Source organism: Phascolarctos cinereus, unplaced genomic scaffold (assembly GCF_003287225.1).
Source record: "Phascolarctos cinereus isolate Bilbo 61053 unplaced genomic scaffold, phaCin_HiC Scaffold_4;HRSCAF=312, whole genome shotgun sequence".
Taxonomy (NCBI): Eukaryota; Metazoa; Chordata; class Mammalia; order Diprotodontia; family Phascolarctidae; genus Phascolarctos; species Phascolarctos cinereus.
Genome location: NW_027555847.1, coordinates 393,649,323 through 393,655,322, shown reverse-complemented (window position 1 = coordinate 393,655,322; position 6,000 = coordinate 393,649,323). Strand labels below are relative to the sequence as shown.

General features: G+C 40.5%; 1 pseudogene; it reads right to left on the bottom strand.

The window, feature by feature from the left end:
• Window positions 1–3,424: 3,424 nt before the first annotated feature.
• On the bottom strand, window positions 3,425–4,131 carry LOC110208000 (small ribosomal subunit protein uS3 pseudogene; annotated as a pseudogene).
• Between the last annotated feature and the right edge of the window lie 1,869 nt (window positions 4,132–6,000).

The following is a 6,000-nucleotide window of genomic DNA, read 5'->3' as shown; positions in this document are numbered from 1 at the left end:
TCTGTAACTTTCTCTGTCCTTTTTATTTAAGAATATATCTCCTACCCATAGTTATAAAAGCTTTATCATCTGCTTCTCCTCGAATTTTTTATGGTATGATCTCTCATATTAAGGTCACATTATCCATTTTAAACTTTTTGTGAAATATGGTATAAAATGTTAGCCTAAGCCTAATTTTTGCCAGACTGCTATCCAATTTTCCCGGTTTTTATTAAGTAGGGATTTTTTTTTTTTACTAAGCTATTTATGTTTTCTGGTTTATCAAATACCGGGATACCGAGTTCCACCGTTCCTGGTTCTCCTTGTCTAGTCTGTTCCATTGATTTACTCTGTATTTTAACCAAGACCAAATTGTTTTGATGACTACTGCTTTATAATATAGTTGGAGGTCTAGAAATACTATTCCTCCTTCATTCTCCCTCTCCTCATTATTTCCCATGATTTACTGGATCTTTTGCTTCTCCAAATGAATTTTGTTATTATTTTCATAAGTGCTATAAAGTATCCTTTAGATAAGTATACGGATTACTATAGCATTAAAACTATAACTTAAATTTTATAACATTATTATTTTTATTATATTGGAAGAGTTCAGCCTTAAGCACTTAATATTCCTCCAGCTATTAAAGCTGTTCTTTATTTCTTTAAGGAGCACTTTGTAATTGAATCTGTACAAGTACTTTATGTGCTTTGGTAAATTGAGCCCCAATTTTTTATGCTTTTTGTAGTTATTTGTAATGATTTCCCTTCCTATTATCACCTCCTGGATTTTGTTACTATTAAATAGAAACGCTGTTAGTTTTTTGTGGGGAAGGGGTTTGGTAGCCTGTAACTTTACTTAAACTATTTAAATTGTTTCAATAGAATCTTTACTGACAAATAAAGTACTAATCAGCAGTTATTATGTGCAAAGCACCATGCTAGGTGCTGCAGATACAAATAATAAAACAAGATAGTCTTTGCTCTCAATGACCTCACATTCTAATGGAGGAGACAACATATATAAGAGGTTCCAGCTGCAGGTCAGATGGAAAGGTCCCATGGTCTTTAGGACGCAGCCTCAAAGCAGATGGTAATGGCTCTTCTTTAATGGTATTTCCACTGATGAAATTATATTAGTTTCTGATATTGAATCATTTGATAATGCCAAGGACTTTGGTGACAAAAGCTGTATTTTGGGGGCCTTTAACAGATGTAACTGTAACACTTGCAGGAGCAGTATCCAGGCTGCACCTCCACAGAGATTGCTCCCCAGATGATGGCTTCTAGAACTGATCTGGAAGTATTGTTATTCCAAAAGTTCTTGAGTTCAGGATCCTGTATTATCTCAATCAGGAAAGTGGTAAAAGTTTGATTTGCTTGGCACATACTATCTCCTCTCTCTCACTCAGGGTGCCCTGCTGCTTTAGCTAAGTTGACTTGCCTATTGGGAGTGGTTATTGGTTGACAGTTGATGGGCATAGCTTGCCTTTTCTCTACAGGGACTACCTCCCCAGATGGTGGCTGATTCCCTAGAATTTTCTTAGTAAACTATCATGTCAATAGCAAGTAGGGACAGTTTTTTCCTCCTCTTTGCCTATCTTTATGTCTTTAATTTTTCTTTTGTTGTGGTGTTATTGTTAGCCCTTCTAGAACAATATTATATAATAGTGGGGAGAGAAGGTAAATTGTTAATTAACTTATAAAATTATAAAATTATTATTCCTTGCCAGGAAAGACCATAATGGCAGTGGGAAGTAATGCTTCAATCACAGAGGATATCAGAGCAAACAGCACAGAAAGCACAGAGAAAAATGGCATGTGGAAGGATGCAAAGGCAGATGGTGTGAGGATGGGGATGGGGATGGGGATGGGGATGAGGTAGTAGAGGAATGTAGGCAATATGGGGGAGAAAATGGGGAGCGGAAAGAGGCAGAGAGTCACCTATGTAACAATGGATTGGAGTTGGGAGCACTCAGCAGCGTGGACCCAGACAGAGATGGAAGGCAGGTGGCAGGACCACAGGAATTTAGGGTCTCCTTTTGATAGGGTTTGGGGGGAGACAGACTAACATATCTGTGCCGCCTTGGGGTTATTTCATTAACCTACCCATATCATCTCAAAGTTATCAGCAACATTGGGTGTTCTGCTGGCCTTACTGTGGATGTCTGGAGCTTATCTGAAGTTTACAGATTATAAGACCCACAAGGCCCCAACAGCCAGGCCTAACTGGCTCCCCCTGATTTACCACATAGTCTCCGGACATGATCCTTAGTTATTATGATGTAGTCTGCACATTATGCTCTTTTGGTCTATGGGAAATCAGTCAGTAAAACTTCTAGGTTCCCCTTTGCAATCTTATTTCCTCCTATTGTTACTTTATCCTGGCTACTTATAAACTTATTTACTATACTAACTAATTAAGAAGACAGGAGGTGGTCATCAAGGAAATTTGAAGAAGATATAATTTTAACACATTGGCCATCCTTGCTTCACTTCTGTAATTACCGGGAAAGCTTCTAGGGTATCCCCTTTGCGTATGATGCTTACTTTTAGTTTTAGAAATGATTTTTTAAAAGATCCCTCTAAGCCTAAACTTAGTGGGGGGGTTGTTGTTTTTTTAGTGTAAATGATTGTGGTACTTACTCTTTCAAAGATTTTTTCAGCACCTTTTGAGATAATAATGTGGGTTTGGATGTTTTTGTTTTTTAATATAATTATGTTTATTGTTTTCTTAATGTCCAACTTATATAAATACTGGTATAAGCATATATTGATATACGGTATATATTGGTGTGTATGTATAAACATATATAGTACAAATACAACCCGGTATAAATACATAAACATTATATATATTTACATATATATATATATATATAATATATCCTAATATAAATACAACTTGGTCATAATGATTTCTTAGAAGAATTGATAGTCTGTTGGACAAGATTTGACTTAAAATTTTTGAATCAATATTCATTAATGATGTTAGTCTACAATTCTTCTGTGCTTTATCCTTCAGCCCACGCAAAATTTTATCCCCTCATTTCCTCTAAACTTTGCTCCCAATATTCCTTCATGACTGCTGCAGAAATCTGTACTCTTGGGCAGTGACTATTGAATAAGCATCCTGAACCCTTTTCATTTTGGGGGAGAAAGCTTAAGATGCACAGGATTGGCAGGCATACATGGGATATGATTGGTATCACAGAGCTCATTACAACATCTCTCCCACAAACCGGTCCCTTTTCATATTTCTGTGCCAAGTACCACTATCCTATTTTTCCGGGCTCTCAATCCCAATCATCCCTGAATCCTCACTCAAATAAAACTGCTCTCTTCAAAGTTACCAATAGCATATTTTTGTTTTATTTTGTTTTTTTAAAGGATTTAAAAAAGAAACAACCTTTGGGCATACCATTCCAGCTATTACAGAGTCCTGTTATGTAGTGGGGAGTGACTAAGGCATAGCCGTTTGTTCTGGCTTTCTACGCCTCTGCTCTGAGATGGGAGTGGTAAGCAGAATCTCAGCCTTGAGCTCTATCGTACTCACATGGGTAGGTAGGGACTTATGAGGGCAAATCTTGCCATTTGGTTACTAGGGCAACATGATTTTTACTTCAAAGCCCAAAACGCTCTGAGGAGGACGTAAAGCACAGCTAGTTTACACGGCCATGCACAAACCAAACCAACACCTTGCATCGTTTCACCACACTCTCTATATGGAAGCAGAGGATGCCATAGCGGGATCTGTGCAGACTCTCCCAGAAGCTTCTACAGAAGGACTTTACACAGCAGGACAGAGACCTCTAGTGGCCATTTTCTCAGCAGACAACTCTACAACGCTGTCAGTTCAGGAATCTAGTGACCTTTCTCAAAGAGCACATGCTGAGTCCTGCTAGCCAAGATGATTTCTGTCATGAACGGGGTAACTCACAGTTCCACCCCAGAATGGCCAGTTCTCTGATGAGAAACTCATTCATTTTGACTTTGAAGATGCCATCAGTAACAAAACTTCCTCTTCTTAGAGATGCATACCACTAAAGGTAAGGGAGATTTGAGCAGAGGAAGTGATTACAAAGTCCAGGGGGAGGACAGTACCTGTGATGTCTTAATTGCAAATTCTGATGAATTTCTCTTAATCCTCATCCTTGATTTTTGACCACCTTCTCCTCTTGGATATTTAATCTGCCCAGGATCATGACAAAGTAACTGTGTCACTCATTAAAAACATAAATGCCTACCTTAAAAAAAAACAGCCACAACTTTGGCCCCATAATCTTCCAACTTATTTTAAAAATCTTACAGATGAAGAGTTCCAGTGAGTTTTGAACCCATTTATTAAAAAATACAAAAATGCAACACCTTCCAATTAGTTGACAAGAACAATTGATTGACACCAGGGAAGATGAGGATTTAAAAACCCAATTTTCAACAAAATCCTTTCCATAACTGGTAGATGGTATATGAGTAGAGAAACAAGGTTCTAGCTTATTATGCTTACTGGCCAAGTTACTTAATTGAAACTCCCTTTCCTCAGAGGTAAAATGGGGGGAAGCTGCCTCTGCATTAGCTTCCTGGAACTGCACTGAGGAAAGCAATTTGGAAACCTTATTAAAATATAAGCGTGAATTATCATGCATGCTCATTTGCTGCATGCTGCACCTAAAATAATTAAAAAGTCAAGTGAAGTGGCCGCTGACTCCACGGTTATTCGCAGCATCCTTCTCCCGGCTCCGCCGCAAAGCGGTGCACGATGTTAGGAGAGGAAGCTTTAAGGGCGGGACTGGCCCGCACTGATCTAGGCCCACACGTTGAGGGACGGCACACACGGCTCCTCTGCTCCTCAGCCCCAGAGGGCGGCCCGGACTTGGAATGAGAAGAGGCCACGGACGCTGCTCCCGTGGCCTGCGGCCGGCGGAGCCACCCACGCGTGGTGCAGAGGCTCCACCTCAACGTTTGGGTTGCACGCGCATTTTGCCGTGATGCCCAACTCTCCCACCACGCGGCCTCGCGGCCCGGAATGGGCAGGCGCTTTGTGCAGGAGCTGTGGTCTAGTCTGCGCCGGCGCAGCTGGGGCCAGGACCAGGAGTCTGAGGAGGCGCGCAGCTGCGCAGGCGCCAGGCCGGGGACCATTCAAAGGAGCCCTCTTGCTGTCTTTGGAGCGAGAGTCCTACATCTGGGGCTCGTGAACTTGGTTTTTAAAATACACATTTTGACAACTCCATCTCAATATCAATCAATAAACATTAAGTGCCCGAATGCCAGGAACTGTGCCAAGGGCTGGGAAGAGGCAAAAGACAATCCCTGCCCTCAAGTAGCTCACAGTCCAACGGGGAAGTCAACTTGCGAACAAATATGTATCAAGCAAGCCTGCAGATATGCAGGATAAATAGGAAATTATTAACGGAGGGAAGGTAGTTTCCTTTGTAATCTTATGTATTTTCTGCATTTAAAAACAATATGTTGAGAAAGCGTTCCTAGGCTTCACCAGACTGCCAAAAGGGTCTGACATAAAAAAGGTCAGGAATACTTGTTTTAGAATGCGTCATCATTCCCTTATCCCACTCTCTCAATCCCTGTCCTCCTCCCCCTGCCCACATCTCTTGTTCTCTTTTCCCTACTGGTGGAGGAACTGGTTAGGGAGTTGGGTTTTCCTGTCAGTTCTGTTTTGTTGGCATTATTCGACTAGATACTCCATTACTTTAATTCTGGTGACTTTTCTGTGTGAGTAAAGTCTGCACTAGATGAAGACTAAAAATGACTTCATATTTTTATACTTCTATAATGAACCCAGGGGAAGGGAATAAGCACTTATATAGCACCTCCTACATGCACTTTACAAATATTTCTTCATTTAATCCTCACAACCACCTTGTAAGGCAGATACTCATTATCCCCATTGTATAGTTAGAGAAACTGAGGCAAACAGAGATTATATAGCGTCATACAGCTAGTAAGTGTCTGAGGTTGGATCTAAACTCAGGTCTTCCTGACTCCAGGGCACTCTATCCACCT